The sequence below is a fragment of the Saccopteryx bilineata genome, chromosome 3 (assembly GCF_036850765.1).
Source record: "Saccopteryx bilineata isolate mSacBil1 chromosome 3, mSacBil1_pri_phased_curated, whole genome shotgun sequence".
Lineage (NCBI taxonomy): Eukaryota > Metazoa > Chordata > Mammalia > Chiroptera > Emballonuridae > Saccopteryx > Saccopteryx bilineata.
In genome coordinates this window covers 225,555,819-225,573,890 of record NC_089492.1, presented here as the reverse complement: position 1 = coordinate 225,573,890, position 18,072 = coordinate 225,555,819, and positions in this window count along the sequence as shown.

Here is an 18,072-nt window from a genome sequence, read left to right as displayed (position 1 = left end):
ATATTATCTGTATTTTTTTGTTACATACAACTTTATACTTTGAGGCTTGTATCTGTGAATTTGCAACTGAAATTTATTTTGCCATTGGTTTCTGAATGAACTGAATAAAGCTTCTGTTGTAGCATGCCATGCAAACACATTATTGTGTTTGTGGTTGATGAATTATGGCTGTAAATAATACTGGAGTTTAATAAGCCCACCATTCTAAGTTTATTAAATATTTTCCATTATTGTGAAAGTTATAAGCAATTTGTCCTTTGTGTGTGTGTTTTCCGCAGTAAGTTGACTTTAATGTCTTTTAAATATTAACAACTCTTAATTTTAAAAATTAATTTTGTTTCGTGCCATTGTGAGTACATTGTAATAGGAAACTTATTTGTTGATGACTGCACTTGCTCAACAAAAGAACACATGAAAACATCTAATTTGGCAAATTATCTCTTTTTGGACTTGCTAATAAAATTCATGTGAAAGAAAAGGCAGAGGGCTTTTCAAAACAATCTTTTGGGGTATCCCAGGTCAGAAATGAAAAATGGGCCATGAGAAAGTTTCTTCAGGGCTGAAAAATGAGAGCTAGAAATCTTTGCAGTTTCTGAGCAGCATTTCTAGAGCAGAGACTCCACTTTTTCTTCTTGGTGAAAACTCTTTAGGGTCTGTGTCTGAAAGCTGAAATCTAAACTTGCAGGACTTGATCCTAAGTAGCAGTGGTCGCTTGTCTCAGAATTACAAAAGTAAGTAGTACCACCCTCACTCATTTTGGGGTTTAAAGAATTTAATCACTCCTGACTGGTTGACTCAGTAGTAGAGCATCAGCCCAGTGTGTGTATATCCTGAGTTTGATTGCTGGTCAGGGCACACAGAAGCAACCATCTGCTTCTCTACCCCTCCTCCTTCTTTCTTTCTCTTCCTCTCCGGCAGCCATGGCTGGATTGGTTTGAGCACATTGCCCCAGGCACTGAGAATGGCGCATGAAGCCTCTGCCTCAGGTGCTAAAATTAGCTCAGTTGTGATCATGGCCCAAGATGGGCAGAGCATGGCCCAAGATGAGAGTTGCTGGGTGGATCCTGGTCCAAGTCCATGCAGGAATCTGGTCTTTATCTCCCCTCCTCTCACTTGGAAGAAGAAGAAGAAAAAAGAATTTAATCAGTACTCACTTTTTGTCTTTTGTATACCAGTCAGGGAAAATAAAAAGGTAATGAGAAAAAAATCCTAAGAATCTTAGGTTTAGGTTTTTAAGTCTTTGTTTAACTTATCAGATTTACATCTGGCTGGGGACTGGAATTAGTAGTGGAGTATTTGTAATTCTATTCTGATAATTGTAAATGCAACCAGAAAGCAATCATGTGGCTATAAGTAACTTACTATCTGCCTCAAATCAGAAGCAACAAACCTACATTTTGTGAAGGGAAAAAGAAAAAAAAAATTTTTTTTGTTTAAACTTGCTATTACAGTTAGAATCCACTTGGCCCAAAACCAAGAGCATAGTCAATAGTCACTCTATCTAATCTTGTGAAATCGATGCTAATCTTGGGTTTTGGTCTACCTGTCCCAGGCACCAGTGGTGAGGTCAGCTCTACCTGTACCAGATGTCCAGGAAAGCTCTTGTAGTCTAGCCAAGCTCTGCACTGTTAGCGGCTAATAGCATTTCCCAGCTGGATATAATTGGCATCATTTAGCTCAGGAGGTGCTTGATTGTGTTAGTTCTCTCTCTTTTGTCTTTTTCCTCTGCTTACCACCCTCTGACTGTTTGGAGAGTTTTTATAAACCACATCACTAACCTTTTTAGTTCCAAATATGAATGCCCAAAGTGGATGTCAATCTTTCACAACAGAGAGATTCAAAGCTGTTAAAATAAATTAAATATGAAAGTACTAAAAAAATTAAGTGATGTAAACCTATGACTATGTTTTCCTTTTTATTGATGAAAATCAGAAATCCTAATTGTAGGACTTTAAATGAGGAAAGAACTGTAATGTTCCTAAATTAATAGCACTCAATAGAAGCATGTGGGTAACAGTATTTATTTGCTTAAAATTGGGAGTGATCATGCAACTTTTTTGAGTACTGGAGTCAGACTTATGTTGGACTAGCTAAAACCTGGGTAATGAGTAGTTATCTTTAAGTCATTCAGAGATTTGTGAGCTGAAAGAGGATAAACATAACGTCTTTTGCTACATAAATCAATTGAATCACCAATTCAAATATTGAAACTAAAGTTATACTAAGTCAATACTTTTAAATGATTCTTCTTAATAGATAGCATTAACATTTAGCAATAATTTTACATTATGCAAACATCATTCTTTACAAGTCCACATTACTTTTTGAAATGATAAGTACATCTATTTTGAGTATCTCCTAATAAACATTGTTAGAATCATAGTTCACGCTTTAAAAATTGTTACAGTCTTTTGAAAGCTGATAGCTGTAGCATTTCTTGACTAGGTAAATTGCCTATATAATTACTCTAGTAGCATTATAAGACTAGGTAGGATCTTTGGACTTTACTATGACATGGAGGATTTTATCTGTCAGCTCAAGAAATGCTTCTGTTTTATTATTTAGAACAGCAGTCATCTGAATTGCAATACACTAAGTATTGAAAGTATATTAGCTCAGGAAAAACTCAGTGACCCACACCCCAGCAGATAAAAGAAATGACTAAAATTAACAAGATTTTAATTTTTGCTCTTTTGAAATACAACTAAATTTTAGAAGAGAAAAATAAATTTAGATTCAAAACAATTTCAAGTTCACTAAGTACAAAAAAAACATCAGCTTGAATTCAGTGACATAGTAAATACTGTTTTATACTGTTTTTCCCTGTAATATAGTAAACATTTTTTTCAAGTCAAATACATATTAATCGACATTTTAATTGATATATAGCACTACATTGCTGGAATGAAACAGTTTATTAGATATGTAGATTGTTTCTAAATTTTTATTATAATAAGCATAATCTAACATTGTAAACATTTTCATTATTCTCTCTCTGAGTGTCTTAGATGTATTTTATTAAATAGTCATAGCCACCACATGAAACAGGTTCTATTATTAATCACTATTATTTTACAAACATGTAAATTGAAAGTAGTATGTCCCACATCTCAGTAGCAGTAACAAAGCCAAGCTTTGAATCTAGCAGCTCAGTGAGTGCAGATATCATATTCTTCTGTTCTTTAAACACTCTATTTTAAGTAACACTGTGTGAGCATCTTCATAGGTACCTTTTTATTCACATCTGATTTCCCAAGTACACAAATTCACAAATTCTTAGAAGTAGGATGGACCAGGATGCATACTTCTCATATTCCATTAATTGCACCCAGAATGCTGCACTAAATTATTTCTCTACCCACAGTGTTGGACTGTTTGGAGGGTTTTTATAAACCACATCATTCATTTATATTTCAGAGAAATACAGTGTGTCTGTAAAGTCATGGTGCACTTTTGACTGGTCACAGGAAAGCAACAAAAGATGATAGAAATGTGAAATCTGCACCAAATAAAAGGAAAACCCTCCCAGTTTCTGTAGGATGCTATGGCAGCATGTGCACATGTGCAGATGATGACGTAACCGTGTATACAGTGGAGCAACCTACGGCCATGCCAGTCGAGATGTGGATGGTACAGAGGAAAGTTCAGTGTGTTCTGTGGCTCGATAAATTCGAATCCGTGATCAAAGTGCAACGTGAATATCGGCGCATTTATAACGAAGCACCACCACATAAGAATAACATTACTCAGTGGGATAAGCAGTTGAAGGAAACCGGCAGTTTGGTGGAGAAACCCCGTTCTGGTAGGCCATCAGTCAGTGACGAGTCTGTAGAGGCTATACGGGATAGCTACCTAAGGAGCCCTAAAAAATCTGTGCGTGAGCCCACATCGAACTGCACTGAAGAGTATAAAACTGGGAGAGTTTTCCTTTTATTTGGTGCAGATTTCACATTTCTATTGTCTTTTGTTGCTTTCCTGTGACTGGTCAAAAGTACACCATGAGTTTACGGACACTCTGTAGTTTCTTGTAAAAGGGGTAAAGAAACAGAAGCTACCGCTTTTGTGATCTTTCTTCCTTCAATCATCTTCATATGTGATTAAACGAAATTCTTAGTATTTTCACATATGAGGTATCATTTATTTGATATCAGACATTTCATTTCTGTACCTGTCACTTTTTATACTATCATATTTTACTAGCTTTGTTGATAATTTTATTGGCAACTTTATTACACAGCCCCTCAAACATTTCACACGCATTTCTTGACATCCTAGTATCCCCATGTGAAATATGGGGGAACTGAAGTTTAAGAAACTTTGATTAACACAATTAAGTCTTTGGGTTTTTGTTTGTTTGTGGGTGGGTTTTTTGTTTGATTTGAGAGAGAGAGAGAGAGAGACAGACAGACAGACACAGACAGACAGGAAGGGAGAGAGATGAGAAACATCAACTCGTAGTTGCAGCACTTTAGTTGTTCATCGATAGCTTCTTATACATGCTGTGACTGGGGGGCTCCAGCTGTGCCAGTGACCCCTTGCTCAAGCCAGAGACCTTTGGGCTCAAGCTGGTGACCACGGGATCATGTCAATGATTTCATGCTCAAGCCAGTGACCCTGCACTCAAGCTGGTGAGCCCATGCTCAAGCCAGCAACCTTGGGGTTGCAAACCTGGGACCTCAGTGTCTCAGGTTGATGCTCTATCCATTGCGCCACCAACAGTCAGGCAGGTTTTTGGTTTTAACGCATGAGAGTTCTCCAGAGCACCAGATTATTTTTATAAATCTGTAGAGATGTCAGGAGTATAAAGTCAATTACTTGAGTTTCATCAGCAACTCAAAAAAAGCCAGACTTCCTTCCATAGGCTCAGAGGATGTGGAGACTCCTGCAGGAAACACTCTTCTCCTTTTCTAAATTGTATGGAGATGTACAGTACTTACCAAGAATCTACGAAGGATCTGTACTTGGTGGGGGCTGACAGCAGAGTTAGGTGTGGACCATGTATGTGTGTGGGTAGGGAGACATCACAGGAAGAAAGAAAGCTGTTAAGAAATAAGAGAAGAGAGAGAGAGTCCTGGGAAGAGCTTGCTTTCCTTCACATTCCATGGTGTATTGTGGTAAACACTGTTGACTGAATGATGTTGATCAGAAAATAATCAGAATAAAGCACATGCTTGAGCATCCTAGGATAACTTCAAATTCCAAAAAAGCTCTCCTTAAATTCTTAAAATATTCTTCCTCCCTTCCTTCAGCAAATATCTTTTATATATCTTTGATGTGATATATAGCATGGGATTCAGACACTTGGATTTTAGCACATTCTCTGACACCAATGAACTATACAACAAGGACACAGCCTCCTTGAATCCCAACTTTCTTAACATTAAAAGGAAGGACCTTTTATGAAATTGAAGTGAGATGATGGAAAGAAAAAACATAGTAAAAACATATTAATTTAGGAGGATGTGCCAGGAGATCTGGCAAGCTGAGGCTGCAGTGTTAGAGCACTGTGGTCTGGCCAGCGTTGCCCCACCCCAGGCAACCAGGGAGGACAGTGCTAATCCGGTTTTAAATAAATGGATTACTTAAAGGTTAGAGCGTCATAGAGGTTAGAGCATCTATGTTGGTAATCAGTTTCATGTTCTCTAATGAAGTTCTTTTCTTATCCCAACCTCAAAACAAATAGAAAACATATTTGCTGCCTACATATACTTCCTTCTTGATCTGAAAGAATTTTGCAGGCAAGTGGCAGTGTCGTCTTCTGTAAGCCGGTTGTAGGAAATCTCTATGTAATTTAACTTGCAGAAATGATTTGAATGTTTGCAAAAATATTTCTTTAAATTCAAAGGAATTATGATATTATATTTGAAAAATGAAACCATTGTTATAAATTCAATTTCAAAATATTTACTTCCTGGAACCAGAGTGACGTCTCTGGAGAACTGATACTAGTTATTAACTCATTTCTTTCAGATGCACTAGAATGAGTTTGTTACTTAGCCAGTATGGTTCTGACCACAAAATTTCATCTTTGGTTGAAACTTTCCCAAGCAAGACCATATGTAATTCTTCTAGTTTATCATTCATCTTTTGGAATATAGCGTGGTACAATTCATGACAATAGTTAAAACCAGTGGTGGGATTCAAATAATTTAACAATCAGTTCTCTGCCCTAATGACTGTTTTTAAGTTTTAAAAAATAATATACTGAAAGGTAGTTTATTATTTTGTGCATATAATACTTAAATAAGAACAATAAAAGAGGTACACAAAACTAGATTATATTGTAAGAAAATTTAAAAATATTAATGAAAAAATATTAAATAATACCTGAAAAAAACAATAAAACTGTTATTTAAGATATTTTCATATTGCTTATTGATTGGTATCCTCTCTTGCAATTTTTTTTACCTACGGCCAGAATGCACATTACTATGGGCACTTAGATAACGCTGTAGTGCAGAGGAATGTTAAAAAGAGGAAGAAATGTAAATTTGTGATTTCCACATTGGGTGGCTGTCCAGGCACGCACCTTATTTTATTTATTTATTTATTTATTTATTTATTTATTTATTTATTTATTTTGGTTTTATTTATTTATTTTTAGAATGAGAGGAGTGAGAGAGAGAAAGAGAAGGAGGGAGGAGCAGGAAACATCAACTCCCATAGGCGCCTTGACTGGGCAAGCCCAAGGTTTTGAAGTGGTGACCTCAGTGTTCTAGGTTGACGGTTTATCCACTGCACCACCACAGGTCAGGTCAGGTGCCCCGCTTAGAGAGAACCCTGATTACAAGTGTCATTTTAACAACCGCTGCGCTGAACTCAACAGAAAATTAGATATCAGTTCTGCTAAACTGGTGCAAAGTGGCTGCATCCCACCACTGGTTAAAACGCCTCAGGAGTCTTGGTGTGTAAAGCTAGCTCTGCTGTAGGGTCCTGCAGGAGCTTGCAGAAGATCAGTAATAAAGGAAGGTGGGAGAGGGATTGAGAAAGTTCTCACGAAGACATGGACCCCAACCTCTGACAGGCTTGCATTCAAGTTAGGTTAGCCAGAAAGTGTGGGGAAAGTAGACGCAGCCAGAGTCTGCAGGGAATCCGTGGGTTCTGGGAGTCCTCTGAGCTCACATAAGGCTGGGGAAAAAGGGGCAGACCCCAAAGAGGACAGGGTAGGTGGTGCTGAGCTGGTTCAGGAGCACACAGGTCAAAAGTGGAGCCACTGCCCCTCCACTTACTGGAGTGCTGCTCTGCGAGCAGACTTTGGGCCTCTGTGAAGCAGGGCTTGATTTTATTTGTCATGGTCATGTGTGGAAACTGTATGGCCGCACCCAGGGCTACAGAAGCCACATGACAGACAAAATCAAGACAGAAGAAGCATTGAAAGACTTCAAAGTCATATAGTCTGAGGTCCTGGGTTTGCCATACCCCACTGGAGTGACTGTAGGCAAACTATTAAATTGTTCTTGTTCCTCAGTTTTCTCATACACAAAATGGAAAAATAATAACACCATTCCGAAAAAGTTCTTGTAAAGATGCAATAAGACAATTGCTATAAAATACTTAGTAAGGTGTCTGGTCCATAGGAAAGCCTGAATGTTATCTATTAATTAGTATTATCTGGTGAACTAACACTTATTACAAGAGGGAAAATGCCACTGGCTTTCACAGAATTTCCCTTCTCCCTTCCTCATCTCTCTTTTCCTAACTAGTAACTACTCATCTTTTAGGACCCACCTCAGACATTACCTCCTCCAGGAAGCCTTCCTTGTCTGTTCACATTTCACCCCATCCCAGTGCCGCTTTTGTGTTCCCATTATTTCCTCAAAGAATATCTCTCTGCTTCACACATTTTATTATAATTTACTCTTTCTCAGGTTTGTCTCCACACTCAACTTTGAGGATCTCTAGAGCCTAGGAGAGGGCATTGACAGAGCAGGCTCTTACCAAGAGTAACGGCATCGTGACAGCTTGAACACATTGCCCAGTGGCAGCCTCTCCTACGCTGGCTCCTTGACCTGGGCTACACCATAGCCCGTGGAGGATCTCCGACTTGCACGGACCTGTTTCTTGTTCTCTTTTGCTAAGCAAAACAGACAGTTGGGCCATTATCGAGTAATTCTGGCAAGAGAAGCAGCCAAGGCACATGCTTTTATCTGAGTTACCCAAATTGGCTGACTCCCCAGCCTGCAGTTACTGGGTAATTGCTCAATCTTCCATTTGGCTTTTTCCGTGTAAATGTGGTCACAGAGTCTTTTTATTTCTATTGAGCGGCACCTCCCATTGTCTATCTAATACTGAAAACATAAAATTTACCTCTCACCATGTCCATGGTAGCTGTTCCAGGCTGTCAGCTGACTTTGCTCCATTAGTATTCCAAGAGGACTGAAATGTTTGGATAGGGGTAATCAGCAATTGTTTTCTCTGTCTTTATCTGTGTTCTGAATAATCTGCAGTCAACTCTTCTCTTTTTTAGTATGAGAGAAGAGTCCATAGACAATAGGATACACAGATGCATGCGCGCGCGCGCGCACACACACACACACACACACACACCTCAGTCATAAGTTTTACATGCTGCAAACTTTCTGTATTTTGGCCTCAGGTTCTTACCATTCCTTTCTCAATAACCTGTCACCATGGCTCATTGTAGTTAGGGAAAGATCATGGATGGGGTTTGGTCTTGGATAGTAAGAGCCTCATTGTAACCACAGCCTAGTCCAGCCTTACTACCTCTGTGACCTGGGGCATATCACTTACCAATTCCTTACATGCTATTTGTTTTATCCTTGAAATGTCTCTATAATCAACCTACTTTCTCATATCTTTACCACTAATACCTACTGCAAAGCACCATCTCTTATCTGGACTATTAAAATAGCCACGCAACTGTTTTTTCCCGGCTTCTACCCCTTCCCTCCTAAAATATATTCACATAGCACTGTTTAAAAACCAGTACAGCATTTCTCTGCTCAAAACTCTGCAGTGGCTTCCCTTCGCATTCAGAAGAAAATCCCACATCCTTGTGGCCTTGGAGGGCTCTTATTATTAGGTGGCCACCCCCACCCCTACCCCACCCTGTTACTTTTGACCACATCCCCTCCCCTTGACATCCCTCACTCCCTTGCTCACTTGCTCCCAACCATACTGGCTTCCTAATCTACAGGAGAGTGGGCGAGATAAAATGTGCTTAGAGGTTTAGAACAAGACACATCAAGACTGCCACTTTCTACATGACCCTGAGAAAATTGCTTAATTTCACGGAGCCTGTTTTCTATAAGTGAGCATGTCCCTACCTACATTGCAGGGTTACCATGAGATTAAAGGAGATAGGAAATATATAGCTGTTAGCTATAGGATCTGGAATACTGTTGGCCCTAAATCAAGAAGTGATGGCTACTGCCTGACCAGGCAGTGGTGCAGTGGATAGAGCGTCAGACTGGGATGCAGAAGGACCCAGGTTAGAGACCCCGAGGTCGCCAGCTTGAGCGTGGGCTCATCTGGTTTGAGCAAAGCTCACCAGCTTGGACCCAAGGTCTCTGGCTCGAGCAAGGGGTTACTTGGTCTGCTGAAGGCCCGTGGTCAAGGCACATATGAGAAAGCAATCAATGAGCAACTAAGGTGTGGCAATGAAAAACTGATAATTGATGCTTCTCATCTCTCTCCGTTCCTGTCTGTTTGTCCCTATCTATCCCTCTCTCTGACTCTCTCTCTGTCTCTGTAAAAAAAAAAAAAGAAGAAGAAGAAGAAGAAGAAGTGGTGGCTACTGAAGAGAGGGTGAGGGAGGAGGAGGTGGCAGGGAGCAGCAGGTGGGCTGAAGTGTGAAAGCAGCGAAGGAGTAAAACACTAAAACAGAGTCACACTCCCTCACAACCGGGTCTTCAATGCTGAGCCTGATTTCTGCTGAAGTTCAGCCCAAGTTTTTTCTTTTGATGTTCCTAGCAGAAATATTTCTAGTTCTAACGATCACTTCGCCATCTAAATGCACTGTTAATCTCCCCTACACAGCCAGCCTTCCAGCCCACAGCTCTATGGCTGTGGTCTTAAGGAGGCCAATCCCTGGAAGAATTTATTCCTCTGAAGGCTGATTGATCTTGATTGCCTCTCATGGCTCCTCTCCAAGTTCTCTATATCACTACTCAGCTATGGGTTCCATTAAATAAAGGCTCCACTAATATAGAGGGGGAGTCTTTGCCAGTGAAATTGGCTTGCTTACTTTTCAGGCTTCATGGTGCCTCCCTGGTTTCACTATAAGTGAACACTGGTAGCCCAACAGTTCTGCCAACTCCATTTTTTGCTTTTTCAGCAGATACCCCAGGGCCACACTTCTCCATTGCCAAAGAAGTGGCCAGTGTTTGCTGATCGGACTCTCGCCTTTGTACTAACGTGCATCCACACTAGCCCAGGTCTTATACCTGCTGAATAATTTTCCTTTCTTCAACTGAAAGTTCAAAACTTCAGTGTTCCTGGTCAAGAGTTTATTCTGGGATATGAAAGTCAAGAGCCTAGAAATATACACAGTTGATCATTCTATGTATAAAAGATATTACGGCAGAAAAACCAAGATCTTCTCACAGATACTGCACAAACTTTATTCCGGAACAACTTAGATTACTGAAAGATGCATTTGAAAAGACCATGTACCCACATTGGGTTCACATGGCAGAACTTACTTCAGCTACTCAACTTGATGACTTAGTAGTAAAGGTATTTTAAGAACCAATACATCAAAAGGAGAAAACAGCAGCTACAAACTTGGCCAAGTCTGGCACTAGATTCACTGAACCAAATCATTTTAAAGGAGAGAAAACTCCTTTATCCATAACTTTTACAAACACTCATCCCATGTGTCCCAGCATTGTGAATGCCTATGACCATGAACCACCTGGTATCAAGCTACCTGGAGGAGCTGGTAGCTCTGTGTGAAATGCATCATGGGATTCTCCAGCTCATGATCTCCCGTAGGTATGTCTGGGTGTCTCTGATCCTCCTTGGGCCTCCATTCACTATGACACAGATCAGTTTATACAGCTGTATGCCTTACATGAAGTGATCACCCCAGCGGTCTACAGCAGTACCTCTTCCCAACATGCTCTGGTTTTGAGAGGGTATGGCTGGCACTAACCTTCAGTGTGATGACTAACACACCCACAGCTCTTGGGAAAAGTCTGTGATCCAAATCGGGCCAACTTGAGAGACAATTCAAAAAACTTTTAATAGGTCAACTCCAGTCTCAACATATCACTAATTTATCTTTTTCTATAAGAAGTAATCCTTCTACCTTTCATCTTTGCCTAAAATTACTGTCCTCTGAGTCTCCTGAGACAAGTTTCAGTATCAAGGACAGTCATCCATGCCTTTGGAGGAAGCAGAAGCCAGCTAGTTTTCCTTGGGTCCTAGCCTGTCTCAGCTGAGCTAAGCACCCCATGAAACACCCCAACTAAGGTCAATACCATGTAAAAATTCCTGTCCCCCATGCACAACCTTTATTTATTACATACCCCGAAAAAGAAAGAAACAAAAAATACTTAGGAGCATTACATTAACAATATCTGTGGACTAGGAGGTCCCAGCACCTGTATCTCCAGAAAAACAATGATTACAACTGCTTACTGATGAAAACAGCTCTGCAAGAGTTCTGGAGTCCTGTGCAGGAGCTACAGTAACTCAGGGGAGCACAGAAACCAAAGAGGGACACACAGAAAAGCATAGGCAGCATTTTACCTGTGTCAACCCATCCTCTAGTCCCGCAAAGCTTGCCGCCAAAAGGAATCCCTTCAGCAGTGACCTCTGGAGGAAAAGAGGAGCAGAAGGACCCAGCACCTTTCACCACCACAGACCCAAGCAGTTCTTGCGGCCATTAGGGACACCCAAAGCTTTTGCCACTAACAACTCCTTCAGTCTTTGCCTATGCTAACCTCAGTTTATGGAGCTTCCCAGAACTCGTGCTGCAGAACCCCCCAGATAAGAAGCCAATGCTGGGGCCCCAACCACAATGCCCCTGGCCCAGCACATGAACGTCCGAACCCTTAAAGGTTAGGTATGAATAAAACCAACGTTCATGTGGTTCAAGCAAATGTTTTAATACTGTCTTTCTCTGACTGGTTTATTTCACTTAGCACACCTGAAACCTACATAATTTTATTAACAAATGCCACTCCAGTAAATGAAATTTAAAAAAAATAGAGTTTTCCCTGGCTGGATAGCTCAGTTGTTTAGAGCATCGGCCCAAAACGCAGTGGTTGCCAGTTGGATTCACGGTCAGGGCACATATAGGAGCAGATCAACGTTCCTCTCTCTCTCTCTCTCAAATCAATACGATAAATATTAAAAAAAAAAAAAAGTTTCTTTTTGGATGATCAAATCTCAGAATAAGTAGATTTTAGATGAGGAATTATTATGGTAGTTGGAATTTTATTAAGCGAAATGAGCAAATAATGTAAAATTGTTTAATAGCCCAGGAAATTGGGTAAATATTGACAATTGAATTTAAATAATAGCACAGAATTAGTTGGCCAGCAAGTCAAGCAAAAATTTAAAAAATAGCTTCCCTGTCTTCTATCCTGACTGGCTTCTTAAAATTCCCCAAACTGACTAGTTTGTCTAATCTTTCAGAGGCTCTGTGGACCGCAGGACTCAGAAATGGCAGAGTTGCTGAAGGCCCCGTTGGAAACCCTGAGGTCACCCACTTGAGCACTGGCTGGCGGGCTTGAACACAGGTTTGCCAGTTTGAGTGCGGGGTTATCTACTTGAGGGTGGGATTATCGACATGATCCCAAGGTGGCTGGCTTGAGTCCAGAGGTCACTGGCTTGAAGCCCAAGGTCATTGGCATGAGCAAGGAGTGACTGGCTCAGTCTGAGTCCCCCCCACCCACCTCTGGTCAAGGCATATATGAGAAGCAATCAATAGAAACAACTAAAGTGAAGCAACTACGAGTTGATGCTGCTCATCTCTCTCTTCCCCTGCTTCCTGTCTTTCTCTAAAAAAATTATTAAAATATACAACCCATCTATTTCTTTACAAACCAATGACACAAAAAGTAATGTTTTAATGAGCACTTTAATTCAGTGGTTCTGAAATTTTAAGATACGCAAAGTCATCTGGAGGTTGGGGAAATGTTAGCAACTGTGATTTCCAGAGATCCTGATTTGCCACCTCTGGGATGAAGACTAGAAGTCTGTCTCTCATAAGCACCCTAAGGGATTCTGCAGTCAATGGTCAGAAGTTATGCTTTTGAGAAACTTTGGGAGAATAAGAGGAACTTTAAATAGCAGTTTCATGATGAATTATTCTACCTCTATGGGTGCTAATTCACATAGTGTTTGCCCTCATTAAGCTACTGTTCATTTATCAGGGGTCTTCTGTGAGCCTTTAAGCTGGGGGTTTAAACTGCATTATGTTTACTCCTTGCAATAATACCAGAGGGTAAATTATTCTCAATCCCACTTTATAAATGATACAGTTGAGTTTCAGGGTGGCCAAAATTTTTTTCTAGTAGGCTTGAATTTGAACCCACGTCTATAGAGTTCTTTTTATTTTTTATTTATTTTATTTTATTTTATTTTTTTTACTGCATGTGCTACAGTGAAGGTTGAGAAAAGATGAGATAGGTGGCCTGGGAACAAACCAACCAAGGCACACTCAGAGCTAAACTAGACCTGAAAGTTCAGAAACTTATAACAAACATTTGGGTCTATTTTGTTTACAACAAGAATTCTTTTTTTTTTTTTTTTTATTCCATGAAAATCTTTGACCGAGATGCTATTTGGCATCACCCAGTTGCCAAAATGTGAGTCAGTCCTCTGGATGAATGCCTTTGGTACCCTACACCCACATATTTTCAAGTATTCAGACATTTTGGCTAGTCACAGAGACACTGGCTTGAGCCTAGTTTTCTAATTTTAAGGTAGGAAATCTGAGTCACCAAAAGATGAGGCCAATTTTTTTTGGAGGAGGTATATATTTTCTTCACCTGGTATTCAAACCTACAGGGATGCAACCCCTTCTTCCAAAAACGATAAAGACCCAATATATTGGCACTGTCCAAGGTCATTGTTGTATGAGAATCTCTTTCCCAAAGTGGCCGATAGCTGGAGATAATGGGAATCAGTGTTACCAGACATGTCCTGTGTGAAAGAAAGAAAGAAAGAAAGAAAGAAAGAAAGAAAGAAAGAAAAGAAAGAAAGAAAGAAAGAAAGAAAGAAAGAAAGAAAGAAAGAAAGAAAGTTGCCCAAGCTGGAGCTGTAACATTAATGCTTTACTTTTCTTTTTAAAATTGTGCTGTGCTGTTAAGATGGTGAAGCTTAGGGAAAAACTGCCATCTTGTCTCAGATTTCAGTTGATGTCTTATAAAATTTGTCTTCCCTCCCTTTTTTTTCCTTCAAAGAAAGAATGATAAGCAGGGTGACAGAGCCATCTTAGAGTCTGAATGGAGCATGTAAATTTGAGGCCTTGTTGATGGACCAAATACAGTGGCTTCAGCTCCTACCTTGAATGTTGAGCCAACATCTTGGCAGAATGATTGGTGTTTGTGTAAGACAAGGGATTCTAGGCTGGAAACTGCAGGGAGGCTTTGGCAGAATAATAGCAAAGAGATATTATAGCAGCTGCTTGTCTCATCTTTGGACTTTTCAGGCTTCCGCATCTTTCATCTCTTAAAGCACAAGAATCCCTCTGTTGTAACAATATTTTAATGCCATTTTAATGTCCTTATCCATCAAATAGAGTTTACAGTCTAATTTGATGAGCTTATAGCACACAAATACTGCATAGCACAACTATTTGGACTGCTTCATAAAGACATGTGGGGCCATTACATTAGTTCTGAGATCTTTGGACAGCTACACTTGAATATAAGTCATAAATTATTTTACCCTTATAAGTCTGGGCCTAATACCCATTACTCAAACAGGAGATATCAAAAGAGAATACGGATAATTTGATTGCAGCCACCGTTGAACTTGTCCATCCAAATCCTTTGAAAGCTTCCTTAACACAACGTCTAGCCATGGTGAAGGGAAGATCAGCTAGATAGAGAAATTTATCTCTCAGCCAGGGTAAAATTTCCCCTAGCACCATATGCTTCATCTGATTTTCCATCACTCTGAGTCTGAAGCACATCATCTCCCTTTCTGGGCTGTTCTAAAGCTCAGCAGCAATTTGTTTGGGACATATTTCCCTGAGCACTGCCTCAATTCTCCTGCCTTAAATATTCTAAAACCTCTCTCTGTTTAGTCATACTCCCAGATTCGGTGCCTTGCAGAATGCTGGAGCAGTCTTTAGAGATCATTTCCGTCAATGCCCTCACTTAAATTCTGAATCCAAGTTTCCCTCCCTTTCAGCTTCTCCTTAGAAATGAAAACAAAAATGATCCCATTTGGGCTCCTCTCCTGAACCCCTAAGGAACACCCAGGTTCTACCATGAGATTTGCTGGCCAATGATGTCCCTATGACTTCACCAGACTGCTCCAAGTCCTCATGAGACTTTCACCTCAAAGTGACTCTCCACTAGAAACCTGCACCCCAAACTCTGAATTCTGGCATTCTGTTTCTTTGCCGCTCAGTCTCTTTCTTTTGAAGGAAGAGCTCCATCATTAAGACTGGATTGTGACCAGTGCCATGAGGACTTTTCCTGGATGTAGACTTTTCCTGGACTCCTGCTCCTTGTGACAGCTCCTAACAGACTGAACTGGGGTTGGGTTGCATTTTTCAGGGATTTGGCATGGTGTTGGGGCCAACTTGGACTTGGTGAACATGTTAAGGACACTACTCTTTTATGGATTCTTGCCGTAATGGCCAAGAGTTTGCTTAAAGGCTTTAATCACTCTAAAAAAAAATAGAAGACTGGATAAAGAAGATGTGGCACATATACACCATGGTATACTATTCAGCCATAAGAAATGATGACATCGGCCCTGGCTGGTTGGCTCAGCGGTAGAGCATCGGCCTGGCGTGCGGGGGACCCGGGTTCGATTCCCGGCCAGGGCACATAGGAGAAGCGCCCATTTGCTTCTCCACTCCTCCCCTCCTTCCTTTCTGTCTCTCTCTTCCCCTCCCGCAGCCAAGGCTCCATTGGAGCAAAGATGGCCCGGGCGCTGGGGATGGCTCCTTGGCCTCTGCCCCAGGCGCTTGAGTGGCTCTGGTCGCGGCAGAGCGATGCCCTGGAGGGACAGAGCATCGCCCCCTGGTGGGCAGAGCGTCGCCCCTGGTGGGCGTGCCGGGTGGATCCCGGTCGGGCGCATGAGGGAGTCTGTCTGACTGTCTCTCCCTATTTCCAGCTTCAGAAAAATACAAAAAAAAAAAAAAAAAAAAAAAGAAATGATGACATCGGATCACTTACAACAAAATGGTGGAATCTTGATAACATTATACGGAGTGAAATAAGTAAATCAGAAAAAAACAAGAACTGCAGGATTCCATACATTGGTGAGACATAAAAACGAGACTAAGAGACATGGACAAGAGTGTGGTGGTTATGGGGGGTGGGGGGGGAGGGAAGAAGGGAGAGGGGCTGGGGGAGGGGGAGGGGCACAAAGAAAACTAGATAGAAGGTGACGGAGGACAATCTGACTTTGGGTGATGGGTATGCAACAGAATTGAATGACAAGATAACCTGGATATGTTTTCTTTGAATATATGTACCCTGATTTATTGATGTCACCCCATTAAAATTAATAAAAATTTATTTATTAAAAAAAAAGGAAATAAATAGGCGTTAAAAAAAAAAGACTTGATTGTGAGAGTGTTCAGCCTCGTTTGAGAACCTTTTGGGAGTCCCTGTTTGCCTAGGAGGGGAACCAAGACAATGGTACTACCTGACATATGGTATACACCTATTATGTGCCAGGCACTATGCTGAGTGCTCACATGAGTTAACTTTTTTTTTTTTTTAGAGAGAGAGAGACAGAGACAGAGACAGGAGGAGAGAGATGAGAAGCATCAACTCATAGTTGCAGCACTTTAGTTGGTCATAGATTGCTTTCTCATATGTGTCTTGACTGGGGTCTACATCTGATCCAGTGACCCCTTGCTTAATCAAGCCAGTGAACTTAGGCTCAAGCCAGCGGCAACCCCACGCTTAAGCGGGTAAACCTGTGGCTCAAACCAGCAACCTCGAGGTTTCAAACCTGGGTCCTCAATGTCCCTGGTGGAGGCTCTATCCACTGCTCCACCACCTGGTCTGGCTACATGAGTTGACTTTGTATAATCCTTCCTACATCCCATGAGTTAGTTATTACCATTCCTCTTTAACATTTGAGGAGATTGAGTATAGGTCACAAAGCTTGTAAGTGGCAGAGCAGGGATTTAAATCCAGACAGTTTAGCTTCAGAATGTATGTATATTCTTAATTGTTATGCTATCCTGTCTCCCAAACTAAGGTGTAAACAAGAAATCATCTTATGATGCCAACTCAGGTAATAAAAAAAGGACCTGACCTTTTGCATATTTCAATGAAATAACTCTGAGACCTCATCCTAACAGCAAGTTTATCCTTTTGCTTCCTAGCTTGCTAGATTCTAGGATCTCATTTATACTTCCTCAGTATAGGGAGGTCTATTAATATGTCTATTAATAGACAAATTGAACCACTCAGTCACAGGCAACATGGGAAAGCCATAGCCCCTCCTCCATGTGGGGCTGACACCTGTACACTTGCTATATGGGGGCAGCAAAGCTATAGTTGTTATTCATCAAAAGTGTCTCCACAACCTGTAAACTATCTCATTCAATCCTCAAAACATCCCTACAAAGAAAATTAGAGTTTAGATTAGTCAAGTGATTTACCAAGGTATACAGTTAGTGTGTTAGCCCAGGTCTTTAGAAAACAAAAGTTGGACAAGACTTATGTACCAATACTTTATGGGGCGGGGGGCATTAAATTCCGTGGAACTATGATATAAATGAAGGAAAAGGAGAAGGGAGGCAATGAAGGAAAGAAAACAAATTCACAGTGGAGCTTTACTGCGAGCTTGTCTCCACAGCTCTGTGCTTGGTTACACAGGCTTCTCTAGACAGTCTGGGCATCCAGCTGGAACCACGGCATCTGAGAACAACTGTCACGGAAAAGGGGAGCACACAGT